Here is a 13,577-nt window from a genome sequence, read left to right as displayed (position 1 = left end):
CCAGTGTGTGGAACTGCGACGAATTGGATTCTGCTCTGCAGGAATACAAGGGTGAGTATGGGTAAAATGGGCCACTCAGCCCTCACACTTCTACAAACCAAAACACAACGCAATCATAGAGGTAAAACAGGGACAGTTAAGAGATATACCTCCTTTGCCTTTTGTTGTAACGTGGGGCGAGGGAAGGCTATGCTCTTAAGAGTGGTGTGAGCTGAACCAGTAGTGACCCACATAACACAGTATCACAGTTGTAGAACAAATAGACAATACTGTATGAAAACCCACCCCAAAAAGAACAAAGAACATGCGGCAAACTGGAGAAAGTAGTACTCTTGAGCATAGTTTCATGGGTGGTAGGTATTTAACTAGCCACAAAATGATGTCTTGGTTGAAAACAGGAGCAATTGTGACCTAACAAGTCTCTAGGGTCCAAGTGGACCGAGGGGGCAGTTCAGAGTCAACAATACCTGAATTCAGTTCATAGTGGGCTGCCAAAATCAGACCGAGTGTGGAACGCAGATGGGAGTGGATTAAGCTCAGTTCAGGCATGTTGGAACGTGTGGGCCCAAGCAGCAAATGGGTGTCAAGTAAGGGTGAAGGCAGGTGCTCTGTAGGGCAGAAGGGTTGCTTTCAATGATGCAGGGGTGCGCAGTGCCAGGAACGCTTCACTGTTGGCCAGGCCGAGTTGGGCTTTAGCCACCTGGAGGGGGTCAATGATTAACCCTCCAGCAGTTCAAAACCTCGTCAGACAGTCGTCAAAGTGGTGATCTTGGGTGGGTCAATGTGCATTCAGTGAAGCGGCAGTTCAAGAGATAGCTCAGTCGAGCCATATTTGTAACCCCTGGCTTGAGTCGGTGTGTGACTCTACAGTGATACGGTTCAGGTCCCAGCATTGAGCAGTCACTTTGGGAGTAGCGTGTGACAACCTTTAACTAGGACACAATGCTGTATGGAGCTGGTTGAAAGTGCAAGCAGGTTCGAAGTGCTGGAGGGGTGCTGTAACCAGCGCCAGCATCTCTCCTCTTGTTCCAGGTGCGGTGAACACAGAGCGACTAGTTCGGAGTGGTAGAACAGGGAACGTCAGCTGGTCTGGTCCACTGGTTGCCGTGAGGCCCACACAGGGGTACTCGAGGATAGGATGGCTACATTCAGGGTCTGCTGTCCCAAAAAATGGTCGCAATGACCATTTGCACTGGAGATTCCAGTGCAGAGTGGTAAGTCCTGATCCACAGAAACCACTCCTGATGTGCCCTGGATGTAGGTAGGGAACAGATCTTTCTTCTGTCTTGGATGATTGCTTCTATACATCAGGCTGAGAACTTTGGAAAGTGCAACTTTCCCAAAGGAAGTCCAGTGAGATGTTCAGAACAAGTCTGCACCATGAAAGGATCCGAAAAGGCCTGAGCAAATCTGAAGAAGCGTTTGGAGATTCCTTCTTTTAAAGGCCAATGTCCTCAGGTGATTGGACTAAAGCCAGCCTGCTTTAGTGGTCGACTCCCTGCTCTTGAATGGAGTGGACTTTGCCCATCTGATGTCACACTCAAAGTGCTTTGCTCCAGAAGAGGTGGAGCTAACAGGACAGAGAGAGAGGGACTGTCAGAATCAAGATGGTGGAAGTCTTCTTCCATTGACCAGAGCCCTCCTTCCTATCATAATCCTGCCCCCATCCCTTCTCATTGGAACAAAGACCTTTAGAGATGCAGCGCTTGTGTGAGGCTACTCCTTTTGAATAGGTGTGCTCCTTTGATGCCCAGGCCCAGGACAGCTGCCTGCTGTGTGGCTGTCTCAGGCAGAGGGTGTTACCTTTCCTTACCTGTCCTGCCATTTGGCTGGCTACACCCGGCTGACCAGAATACACCTCACCATCCACAGCAGAGCAGACTCACAGGTACTGAAGCATGTGAAATATCAATTGGAATGTGGCAGCCATGATCATAAGCAGTACCATGCACTATGCGTACATTTGAGAGATTACCCTGCCACCATCATGGGCTACTTATGATCATCATTGTTTGTGTACAGGGGTGCATATCTTAAATGCTACCCCTGCGCAGCAGACATTTTACTTTTCCTGTTGCCTTTGGGCATCTGTGACCACTGGACCTGCTCGGGCCATTGGTAGAGCAGGTGCTGCAACTCAGGGTACCAGGGGAGCCGACTTATGAATTTCCCGGGGGTTTCCCAAATATAGGAAGTGACATCACTGGCAGTTATTTGACAGCATTTGCATGCATTCGCCAACTTGGTGCAATGGGGTTTGGGGGGCACAGGACAGTGGAAACATTGATTCTAAGTGATTTGGCCGCGGTAGAAACTACTGTGGCCGAAACGTTTGAATGAGAAAGGTGCGAACTACCAAAAGTTTGCACCTTTCTCATGCAAACACACATACATACTTACACCCACACACACAACACACCCATAACACTCCCCCACCCACACCCTCAGCACACCCCCACCCACACCCCCAACATAAACAAACCCAACTTACCTTCATCATCACGCTGGGTTCCTGCAGCGCCAGTTCCCTTTCACTTCCGTTATCGGGAACCGGCGCCAGAGGGTCCTTTTCTTTTCTTTTCTTTTTAAATTTCTTTTAAATGGAAGGCTGCAGGGGTGTCCCCCGCAGCCCCCGCTCACTATACCATAAAGTATAGTGAGCGGGGCGATGCGGGGGACACCCCCGCAGCCCCTTTTCTTTTTTTTTTAAACAGAAGGCTGCAGGGGTGTCCCCCGCAACCCCCGCTCACTATACCATGAAGTGTAGTGAGCGGGGTGATGTGGATGACACCCCCGCACCGCCCAATTTTTTTTTTACAATGCTACTACCAAAGGTTTGAACTTTTGGTGTTCGAACCTTTGGTGGTATCATTTTTAGAACTTTTGGTCATTGCGACCATTTTTTGTCGGTCAAATCGGAAACATTGGCTAGCATGTACTGCATATACTAAAGTCAAGTAAGAAGGAGGATTAAGCCTTCCAGTTGCATTCTAGTGCACCATCACTGCCCCTACTCCACCTCTCTACAATCATTCAGGTTGTAGTAGACCTCAAAAGGCAGTGCAACACAACTAGGACGGGAGAACAAAATGCCATCCCATCCTGTGAGTGTGTCAAACCTCAGAGCATAGACTGTGCGTGTGCATCCGACCTTAGAGCACAATCTCACTAATTTGATGCAAATCTCGCAAGTGGGAGCATGGGAATCCTCTGCGAGTGTGTGGGCTGCAGACCCCGGATGACATGATCACTTCTTCAGTGTGAAACTCTGGCCAAGGCTCTTTGGGCAATCATTCAGGATGGGTCTCACACCTTTAAACAGTGTGATATATTGAGTGGGCACCTCACTCCTTGGAGCATATTATCACCCGTTGCTGGCAATCTCACAACTGAATGTACAATTTCACTCTTGGCCATCTCAGTGACCCATGTATATTAATGGAATCAGTCTCCCATCTGGGAAGACAATTATATTTCTGTTAAAACACTCCGAATTCTCGCTCCAGTTTACTCGATCTATAGATCCATACCATATTCATTCAATGTGTGTGCAGGGGTGATAACTTGTGTCTGAGAGAGCTCATTCCTTAATTCAGGAGAGATAAAGGGGTAACAACCCCCTTTATGTGGGATCAGGCTCATTTTGCCCTATGCCCCTCACTGCAAAATGAGTGAGCAGGTTTTAAGACCCTGCTAATTCTGCTATCCTACAGGCTCAAGCCTTCTATCCCTTGCCCCATCACAGCTTCCAACATTCTGAGCAGCAGCTTATGTACAGCAGGCAGCTCGAAACATGCCTGTTGCCAATTGAATGTAGCCAGATCTAGTATTTAGACATTGGGAGAGTGCCATGAATCCACATTGGTGGTGAAGAAGCACTCAACATACAGAACACAATGGTATAGTGTTGCAGTCCTGCTGAGAAATGACAATTTGGTCTGTTTAAATGTAAAGCAGAGTGGCTGAGAAGTACACGCACTGTGCCATTAAAAATACAGCAGCTGTGGTGGGTGGAAGTGCTGCTTTGGTGGCATCAAGACTATGTAATTCCCTGCGGGGTAGTGTTGGTCATTTTCTATTGAACTATGGCAGCCCTACTGAGAAGTGCCATTAAAAGTGAAGCTGTCCAGTAGGCAGGATCAGTGCTGCCCCATAAAAGGTGTAGAAGCCTCTGTGAGAAGTGGCAGTGCTGTCCCAACTGGGAGTAGTGTAGTATTTTCACATTAACTATGCTTAAGCACTTTGGGTTATTGAATAGTGCTGCTACATTCGGAGTAATTCCATCCCTTTAAATATATTCGCTCCTGTATAACCACGACAGTGTTGAGTTATTCTGATGATGATAAAGATGTCAGACTTGCTCAATAGTTCTGGTTCTGTATCATTAAATGTACTTCAGATCTTCAGAGTCTCGGGAGGATAGCTCAGGGGCACCGTGCTCGCCTTGGAAGCGAGACAATACGAGGCAACACAGGTTTGATCTCTCTGTCCGCGCAACACAGGTTCGATGCCTCGGTCTGCGCTTAGAAACCTCTGGGTATTACGCGCATTATAAATAACCAATAAAAATCAATAAATATGCTGAGAAGTGCTGGGGCCTTGTCAATAAGAGTGTAGCAGCACAACTGAGAAGTGCTGTCCCATCAAAAGTATAGCAGTCCCACTAAGATAAACTAGCATTGCCTCAACAAAAGCATAGTATTACCGCTAAGAAGATTCAACAATTATAGAAGCCCTGTAGGGAAACAGCAGTACTACCCCATCAAGAGTATAGCTAACTGAGGAGTACCAGCATTGCTCCATTTCAAATATGGCAGCTCTACTAGAAAGTGCTGGCTCATATAGATTACACAGCCCTGCTGAAAAGTGCTGTTACTGTCTCTATAGAAGCCCAATAGCGCTGCACCATTACAGTTACAGCAGCCCTGCAAGTACTGTCCCATTGAATGCTATTACACCGAACAAGGTCAACAGTATGGCATGGTCCATACTGGGTTCTATGGGATAATTCTGCATTTTACCCATACACAGATGGAAAGTGACTCCATTTCTAAAAATCGCTTTGGGATGGTGTGCCTCTACATCTGAGCACCCCTTTTCCCAAGAGGGGTGCAGAGATGTACAAATACACCCAACCCAAAACGAGTTTTAGAATTTAAGGGACAGATGCAAAGCAAGAGCCTCTTGCTTTGCATCTGTGCCTCCATTTCTAAAAATCGTTTTGGGTTGGGTGTACCTCTAAATCTGTGCACCCCTCTTGCAAAGAGGCGTGCACAGATGTACAAATACACCCAACCCAAAACGATTTTAGAAATTGAGAGACAGACTTGCTTTGCATCTGTGACTCCATTTCTAAAAATCGTTTTGTGTTGGGCGTAGAAAGATACCCAATCCAAAATTATTTTTAGAAATGGAGGGACAGATGTAAAGCAGGAGCCTGTTGCTTTGCATCTGTCCCTCAATTTATAAACATCGTTTTTTATCCGGCTTTAACCCGGCCGCCAGAGAGAGACACAGTATGGATGGAACAAAGGGCCATCCATACTGCTTCTCTTCTCTCCGGCCCGGGAGGGAGGGGGGGCTCAGCCCCGACTTCATTCTGCCGGCGGATGCCCAGGCCCCGCAGCACCCACATACTCGGCGCCCCTGCAGAGTACTGATGAAACAGGCCACAGATCCATACTATCCTTTTGGTATGGAGCAAGCGAAAGGGGAATCTGATCAGCAGATTACTGCTTCTGAGATGCAACTACCCGCATTTTTTAATTATTAAATTCAAATAGTAAACCCAGCTCTTTGCACCCTTGCCAGGTGGCAGCTCCTCACAGGAACCTGCTCTTTATTTACCAAGGGAAGTGGATTGGTTTCATAGATGTATCATTATGACTTCCATTTGTTGTTACGTGTGAACATGCAATCTGCATCCTTGTTGATGTGATTTAAAGCTAACGTCTGGTAAAATCAGTGCTACCATCCTGCTTAGTGTTGGCTACTAAGAGCGCCACCAATAAGTCAAAATGATTGTTTTGCAGTACAGCTAGAAGGGAGATGCGGTTTGGGGGGAAACACAACTTTTGGATGTTGTTTGGTTATTTATCCACCCTTTGGCTGCCCATGGTATGCCAATTTCCCAATGTTAATTTCATTTATCCACCCTACCTGCCCATCCCCTATAAAATAGCACCTAATGGGATCTCTTTGAGTTAGATTCATCAAGCAGTCTGCTCTAAATGCCTGCCAGTGTTACTTCAAAGAGGTCTTGAGGGGGTTAATAGCTTTATTGCAGCTATAAACATGCTACTAGTGAAATTAACAATGTCTTAACCAAGTGTGCCTTCAGCCACTTGCTTTATAAGTACTATTTGTACCCTTGAACTGAAGTCCTGTTAATTAATAAGCATTGATGGTGGCACAGCTGAGTGGCAAACAAGATGGCTGCCAAGTAGCAGAGCTCTGGAGCCCGAGGACAAATCCTTTCGGTTCCATGTTTTAATATCCCCGCAAAAATATCGCCATACAAGAATGGCACAATTTTTTGTGGCAATATTAACCCATGGAACCTGCGGGGACCCCCCTGCAACCCACATATTTTTGTAAAGCGAGTGGGGCACACCCCTGCAACCCCCGCACCCATTTACCCCATAAATTATCCCCACAAATAATGTTGCCTATGGCCTTTCCCAGTGAGCATATATATGGTGACATTTTTTGTGGGGATAATATTTAAGCAATATGACCCGAGCGGCGGGGGCATTACTGACTCAGGTAATGCCCCGGGGCCCATAGTTATAACATCCCGATCGAAGGCCCCCGGCATTACCTGAGTCAGTAATGCCCCCGCCGGGAGGGTCATATTGCTTTTAGTACCCCGGCCCACAAGATTTGCAGGACCGGGGCACTAAAAGCATTTTATTCTGTCCAAAAACTGTTTCGGGACAAAAAAAACCCACAAAAAAAACAACCAAGAAAATGGCCACCTGGAAAGGGAAAACGGACTCCGTTTTCCCCTTCCATGGTGGCCATCAGGAGCCGATGCGCTTGAAACAGTGTTCCCAGCGCGTCCACTCCTGAAAAAAAAGGAGAAGAAGGTAAGTGGGGTTGGAAGGGAGGAAGGGAGGGGAAAAAAACATACCTCCACACGGCTGGAGGCTGCCATCATCCCCCACTGGGACAATGAAGGCACAAGGTAAGTGGGGTGGGGAGGGCAGGGAGGAGCGAGGAAAGGGAAAACAAACAAAAAAAGCCTTACCTAAGTCCCCGGTGGGGGGCGAAGGCAGCCTCTCAGCCGTGGGGAGGCACGGAGCAGGGATGGCCCCGCTTCAAGCCTCCTCATTGGCTGAAGGGCTGCCACGGCCCCCGCCGGGTTCAATGGCCATGGAATCCTGGCCGAGGGATTCCCGGCCGGGTAATGCCTCGGCGAGGGCCAATCAGAATGGATGTTTTATTCTGATTGCACCCTCGCCGGGTACTAATACCTGATACAATCCTTTCATTTATCCTGTGTGTCAGGAGCAGACCATACCTGAGAACCCCCTTGAAGTGGCCATAAGACTCTGCTGTTCAGCTTCGCGGTGGCATGCATCTGGCTCCCATGATCCAATTTGACACCAATGCCGGAAGAAGAGGGCTGTGCTCAGGCACTCCTTGTTAAAGTAAACTGCAAACTGTTTGCCACTATTTGAGGATGTGAGACGCTTGCAAGCCCTGTCAAAGGCATCTATCCCGCGCTGTGATGTGGTGCCTTGGCTCCATACTGCCTAAGGTGGCTCCCACTTCACCATAAAGACAGATTTACCCTTTGCTCACTGAACATATAACAAGGTATGTGCAATATGTGAGTGGCAAATGCTCCCCAGGTTGTGGCACACCCAGAAGGTCAGCTGTGTGGTCGTGTTGACATCTACCCACCGGCCTGTGTGCTTATAGCGTTGGACTATTGGTGTGACATCAGATGGTGCGAACCTTGAACAAATTCACAGCGTGGTGTACATATTGCACCCTTTCACAACAGGCCTAACCCAGGGATATCTAGAGAGAGTCTTCTTGGTCGCTCTTTGCTGCTTCATCTGTGACCGTGACTAGAGGATCAAATAAGAAACACGGCCCGATGGTTCCTTTACAAACACTCCCTCTAGAGGGACTTCCTATGCAGCCTCATCATCTTTGGCAGGCATGGAAGGCATGATCAAAAAACATCACCCTGACCCTATGATGGAGGCCACGCAGAGCGGGTTATCCTCTGTTTTGCCTCTCCTCCTGGTACTCCCCTTGTCGCTCTGCCTTCTGATTTCTCTTGCCGCTGCTGATTCCTGTAGCCTTGGCTGCCCACCGGATGCTGCTACTGAGCTCCAGTCTTGGTTCCTCATTCGCTGTTGCTCACCTCCAGCCTTGGCTGTTCTCCTGCTGCTACTTACCTCCAAATTCTTCATTCCAGCTGGTAGCCGTTTCTCTAGCTCCAGCCTTCTTCAAGTCTTCACTACCGGCAGTAGTTAGCATCAGAGAGGTAGTTCTTGCCAGCAAGAGTTTTCCTCTGGCTGCCGCTCTGGGGTTCGCTCACGCTCTAGTTTAAACACGTGGGGCAAGGTGGCTTCCAGTAGGGACAGACCAAAGATCAGCATCTACCAGCAATAGTACTTGCCATCTCTGACAGTCAGAGAATATCTGTGTCTTTTTGCAAACCGACACAGGATCTGTTTCCTCACACGCCACCCTGTGGGAGGCATTTGAAGTGTTTGTTACGGGGTGGCACTTTCTGAATCCATGAGCATTCTCAAATCAATTAGGGCAGAGTTAACTGCCCAAGAAGCAAAAGTCTGCATCCTTGAAAATCTATATAGAGTGAAACCCACTCCATGTCTACTGGGTGACATTAAATCTGCATTGCTTGAGTTCCGTGACCTGGCGGAAAGAGAAACATACCACATTAATAAACCAATAATGGCACGCAGAGAGAAGCTGATAGGCCAGGCAGAGCACTCGCTCGATCTATACAAACAAATGTTGGAGGTGCAACGGGTATGCAAACACCAGATTGTGGGATTCACACTGACAGCATTGCCATAAGCGATGCCTTTGCGACATACTACAAAACCCTCTACTCGAATCACAACACAAAATCCATGTTAGATATGAAGACATACCTGGCCGATGTAGACTTTCTGACCCTTTTAGTGAAGGTGGCCACGTCCTTGAATGCACCCATTACATTAATACAGATTGTTACTGAAATCTATCATCTGCCATCTGGCAAGGCTCCTGGATCACACGGTCAGGTGGCAGAATTCTATAAAGAGTATAAGCACATACTTTCACCACTCCTACTGAAGGTTTCAAATTAGTCCATGGATCGTGGCATACTCATCCCAGAAATGGTGAAACAGTAGAACCAAGGATGTCTTGTGGCCCCTGATTTTGAGCTGTACTACCTGGTTGCCCAAACTTAATTTGCGGCTCATTGGTACGCGATATCCCCTACTCGCCATAACTTGGAAATAGAAAATGTTGGCGCAAATGCTCTGCACCTCTGCTCCATCATGTTTGGCAATAAATACAATGATAATTGCACGTTCGACCCGGTTCGAACGACGGTAAGTGCCAGGTCCAGACGGTTAAGTCGGCTGGGGATTGTCACTCCCTACAGAAGAAGTGTACCCTCATGTGGCTTCCCCGACATCCTCGTAACTCTGGATAAGAGCATACAACTCACATGGGACACTGAGGGCAGGCTTTCAATGGGTGCTATGTTCTCAGCCGGAAGCTTAATATCGATAGTTGAATTCAGTGCTAAGATGGGGGCAATCAGATCAGACTGTTGCAATATGTCTGAATGAGTACAGCTTTCAGGCGGGAGTGCGTCAATCCCTGTGGATCCCGATACACACTCATTGGGTGATATCATTCAGCGCCTCAGACAGGGGAGTTGCTAGGTCTGGAAAAGACCCGGGGCTAAGCTGATGTCGGAACTGTTGGGACTGGGGGCTCGCTAGCCTTTTGGCTGTAGCTCCTGAGATTCTATCCGGGACTACAACCAAAAGATATGGGGCTATAGCCCCCCTGGAGCCCCCCCAGCAACGCCCCTGGCCTCAGACATTAGGGAATATATCATGGGTTTGCAGTCAGTGGGAATCGGATATTGGGCACACACAGGTTGACGAGGTATGGGCAAGATACTGCCTTCCTACTAAAGAAGTTTTGTTAAATGCGAGGTACCGTCTAATAGAGTTTAAATCTAGTCTCGACACATCAGATGTGGCTGAAAAAACTATCATGCACCAATCCTCTGTCTCACCAACCCAAAAATATATGGGAAGGTACTGGGCGTAAGTTGAACGCTGACATTTCTACTGTGGAATGAACCCACGTATTGCATTTCATATGAATCTCAGCTATGCTAAAAGGTCTGTACATGGCTGCTCTAATGTTGTCTAATTGAAGCTTAGTAGGTATATGGTGTGTTGTGACTGATGGACCTTGTTGTTCATGATAACTCACTGATAGTTAAATAAAATGTTTTTCAATAACAAGCATTGACAAAGTCAACAGTTTGGGGTTATGCATAGGAATTAGATATATGCCAGACACTGCAAACATATGCCCAGGAACTCACACCATTTAGCAGTTGTTACCAGCTTCTGACCAGGAAATGTAATTAGGGCATTGCGGGTAAAATGCCTATCTCATTGCCTACACAAAAGCAAAATATGTTGGCTTTGCCAATGCTTGTAATATGTAGATTCTTATTGCATTTAATTTATTCTTAAAGTAGATGGTGCAAAGCCAATGAAGGTGTAAATTCAGCCAAGCCAACAAATATGTTGTACTCCGAGCTTATTCACGCCCATATAGTAGCTTTAATTGTACTTGACTAAGTTTTTGTGTCCAATGAATTTGGTTTTTTAACTAAGTATGGGTAGTTTTAGCCTCCAAGCAAGGAAAATAGGAATCAGGGACATTAAGGAAAGATGCTGTTCAGTCTTAAAATTGAACTCTGAAGTTTACCCTTGTTCAGATTAATTTATGTACGAGTTGTGGTGAGCGGATTTATCTCAAATAAAACCTTGAAATTCAGCGGGTGTTGGAAGTGGTGACCAACTCAGTTTGGCGTCCCCCATCCGTAGCTGTCCCTCTGATGTTATTTTGTTGTCATTGGGAATCATGTATGTGCTCTTGGGCCTTGCAATGGGAGAGTGGGGGAGACGGGTTATATGTGATTTTAACTAAGCCCAAATAACTAAGGTCAAAATTAACGAAAATGAAATAACTAATTAAATAATAAGGCAATACATGGATGCCAATGTAAAGGTGCAACGATAACGAATACAAAACAACAAACACGAGTCATTAGTGTGCACTAACAAGAAGTGCCAAGAGAAGAAACCCACGGTTTCACAAATGCATTTGGAATGGCTATTTAGCCAGCATCCAAGACACCCCAAAAAGAAACAATTCCACAGAAGGCTGGCACAACGATCTACGGTACCAATTTAGCTCAATAAATCCCACGCTATGGAGTTTCATTAAACAATTGAGAAACAAACAATTGTTCACAGAATTACAAATTGCACAGGCAGTATCGGGCGAGAAAACTGAAATTCACTGAAAAAAGTACAGAGATTCAACAAGAACATTAAAAGAATGCATACTTAACTTTGAAAAGTTTGAACCAATTTCCTATCTACAGAATGTTGCTTTTAACCGAAAGTACTAACACAAAAATAAGCCAAAAACACAACTTTGTTCTAAAAAAAAAAAAGAATGGCATACACCAAGACAAAAGCAGAAAAACTAAACTTTAAATGACTTACCAATGTAGACTTGACAGCTGAACAAATCCATTGTAAATAGTTAATCGATGCCAATCCAAATCCCAAGAAAAGTCCATTAAGCAAAAAAAAGCAGAGAACCAAAAAAAGCAGAAAATAAAAAGGCTCTGAAAAAAAGCAAAAAGTCCAAGTTCAAAAATTCCCTTAAAATCCGCCCAAAAAACTGTAAAATTCCATGAACGTCCAAAAGCACAACCAAACGCATCCAAAGAAATTAAGGTAAAACCGTGAAAAAACCCAATCCGAAGCCGTGGCCGATCCAACAAAAAAGTCCATAATCCAGTAAAGAAGCCCAAACAAATCACCAAATGAAATCCGTAGACATCCAAAAAAGGAAAAAACATTAAAACTCCAGGAAAGTCCAGCAGCACCTCCGATCGGATCTGAGGAACTTAAGAAAATGGCACAAATACATCTTCCATTTATGTCACAATGAAAAAACACATACACGCGAGTGACAACAAATGGACAAATATAAAATTACAGCTTGAGTTTATATTTCAAAAAGTAACATTATATAATTATTCAAAGACAAAGCATAATTGGATATTTAATATTATTATATCAAATTAGTTATTTTTACATTAGTTATTATGGAAATTCATGAATTATTATGTGTTATTATTGTGTTCATTATTTTTTCTTTAGATATTATCACTGCATAATGGGGAGGCAACGAAGCTGGTCATCACTTTCTACACCCACTGAATGTCATTCTCTCTGAACTAAAGTTTTTTTCATTAAGTTTCAAGGGTTTTGTTCTACATCATTTTCATCTGGGCCCCCTAACCATCACCTTTGCCATGGACACTGCCTACAGCCAAACAATGAGTTAAAAGAAGTTAAGGCCACGGCCAGTGTCCACATCCCACCAATTGTGTCACATGCCTCCAGTACGTAACCAGATCCCTCCAGTCATGCCCTGAGTCCATGGCCAGTAACCCCTGATTCCACTAGCCTTCAACCACTGCCAGTGTCCACTGCCAATGTAGAATGCCCCACCTCTCTTTAAATTTAAAATTCTATAACTAAGCCCTAGTGATCCATAGGCTATTCATTATTTTCGCTCCTTTTTCATGACCCGTGATAATTTATTAACATTGTTCCATGCAAATCATTCCCCGCAATCATTACTGCGATAATACAGTGCAGCTCCCACGGCAAGCTAGCATTTGCTGATTACTGTGTTTACACAAAAATTATCAAAAACAAAAAAGACTTCCCTGTCCTAACTAGCACTCACCAGTTGTCCCCGCCTCCTTTCTAGGTCCACCCACTTCCCTTCCATGTGTATTATTCCCATGACCCTCTGCCATTACCCCCTTTCACCCTCCCATTTTTTCAGACTATGTTTTACAGAGTTACCATGATAATCTTGCAAGATTCCTGTTAGATTCCCCAATAATTCAAAAACGTTACACCCGAAACGGACATGCTAGCCCACCCCAAACTCCCCCACTGAACATGTGCTCTTCTTTCCCCTCGCCACCTGTAGCATGATATGGATCCAACCTTTTGGCTCCTCAAAACATCCTTTTGAGGACTTTTCATTTTAGGCTTTGCCAGGGCCGGTGCTACCACTAGACAAGGGTAGGCAATTGCCTACAATGTGAAAATGTTAGAGTGGCAAATGCCAGCGAAGGCAGTAACCACTTAGAAATGTTTTGTATTCATATATTTATTATTCCCTCTCGAGTCTTGATGACTTGAAGGCGGCACTCTCAGCACTGTCTGCAGCAGGCAGCCCAGCAGGCA

This window comes from Ambystoma mexicanum, chromosome 4p (genome assembly GCF_040938575.1).
Source record: "Ambystoma mexicanum isolate Mex_15411 chromosome 4p, UKY_AmexF1_1, whole genome shotgun sequence".
In the NCBI taxonomy this organism is placed as follows: domain Eukaryota; kingdom Metazoa; phylum Chordata; class Amphibia; order Caudata; family Ambystomatidae; genus Ambystoma; species Ambystoma mexicanum.
Note: the sequence above shows the minus strand (reverse complement) of the source record.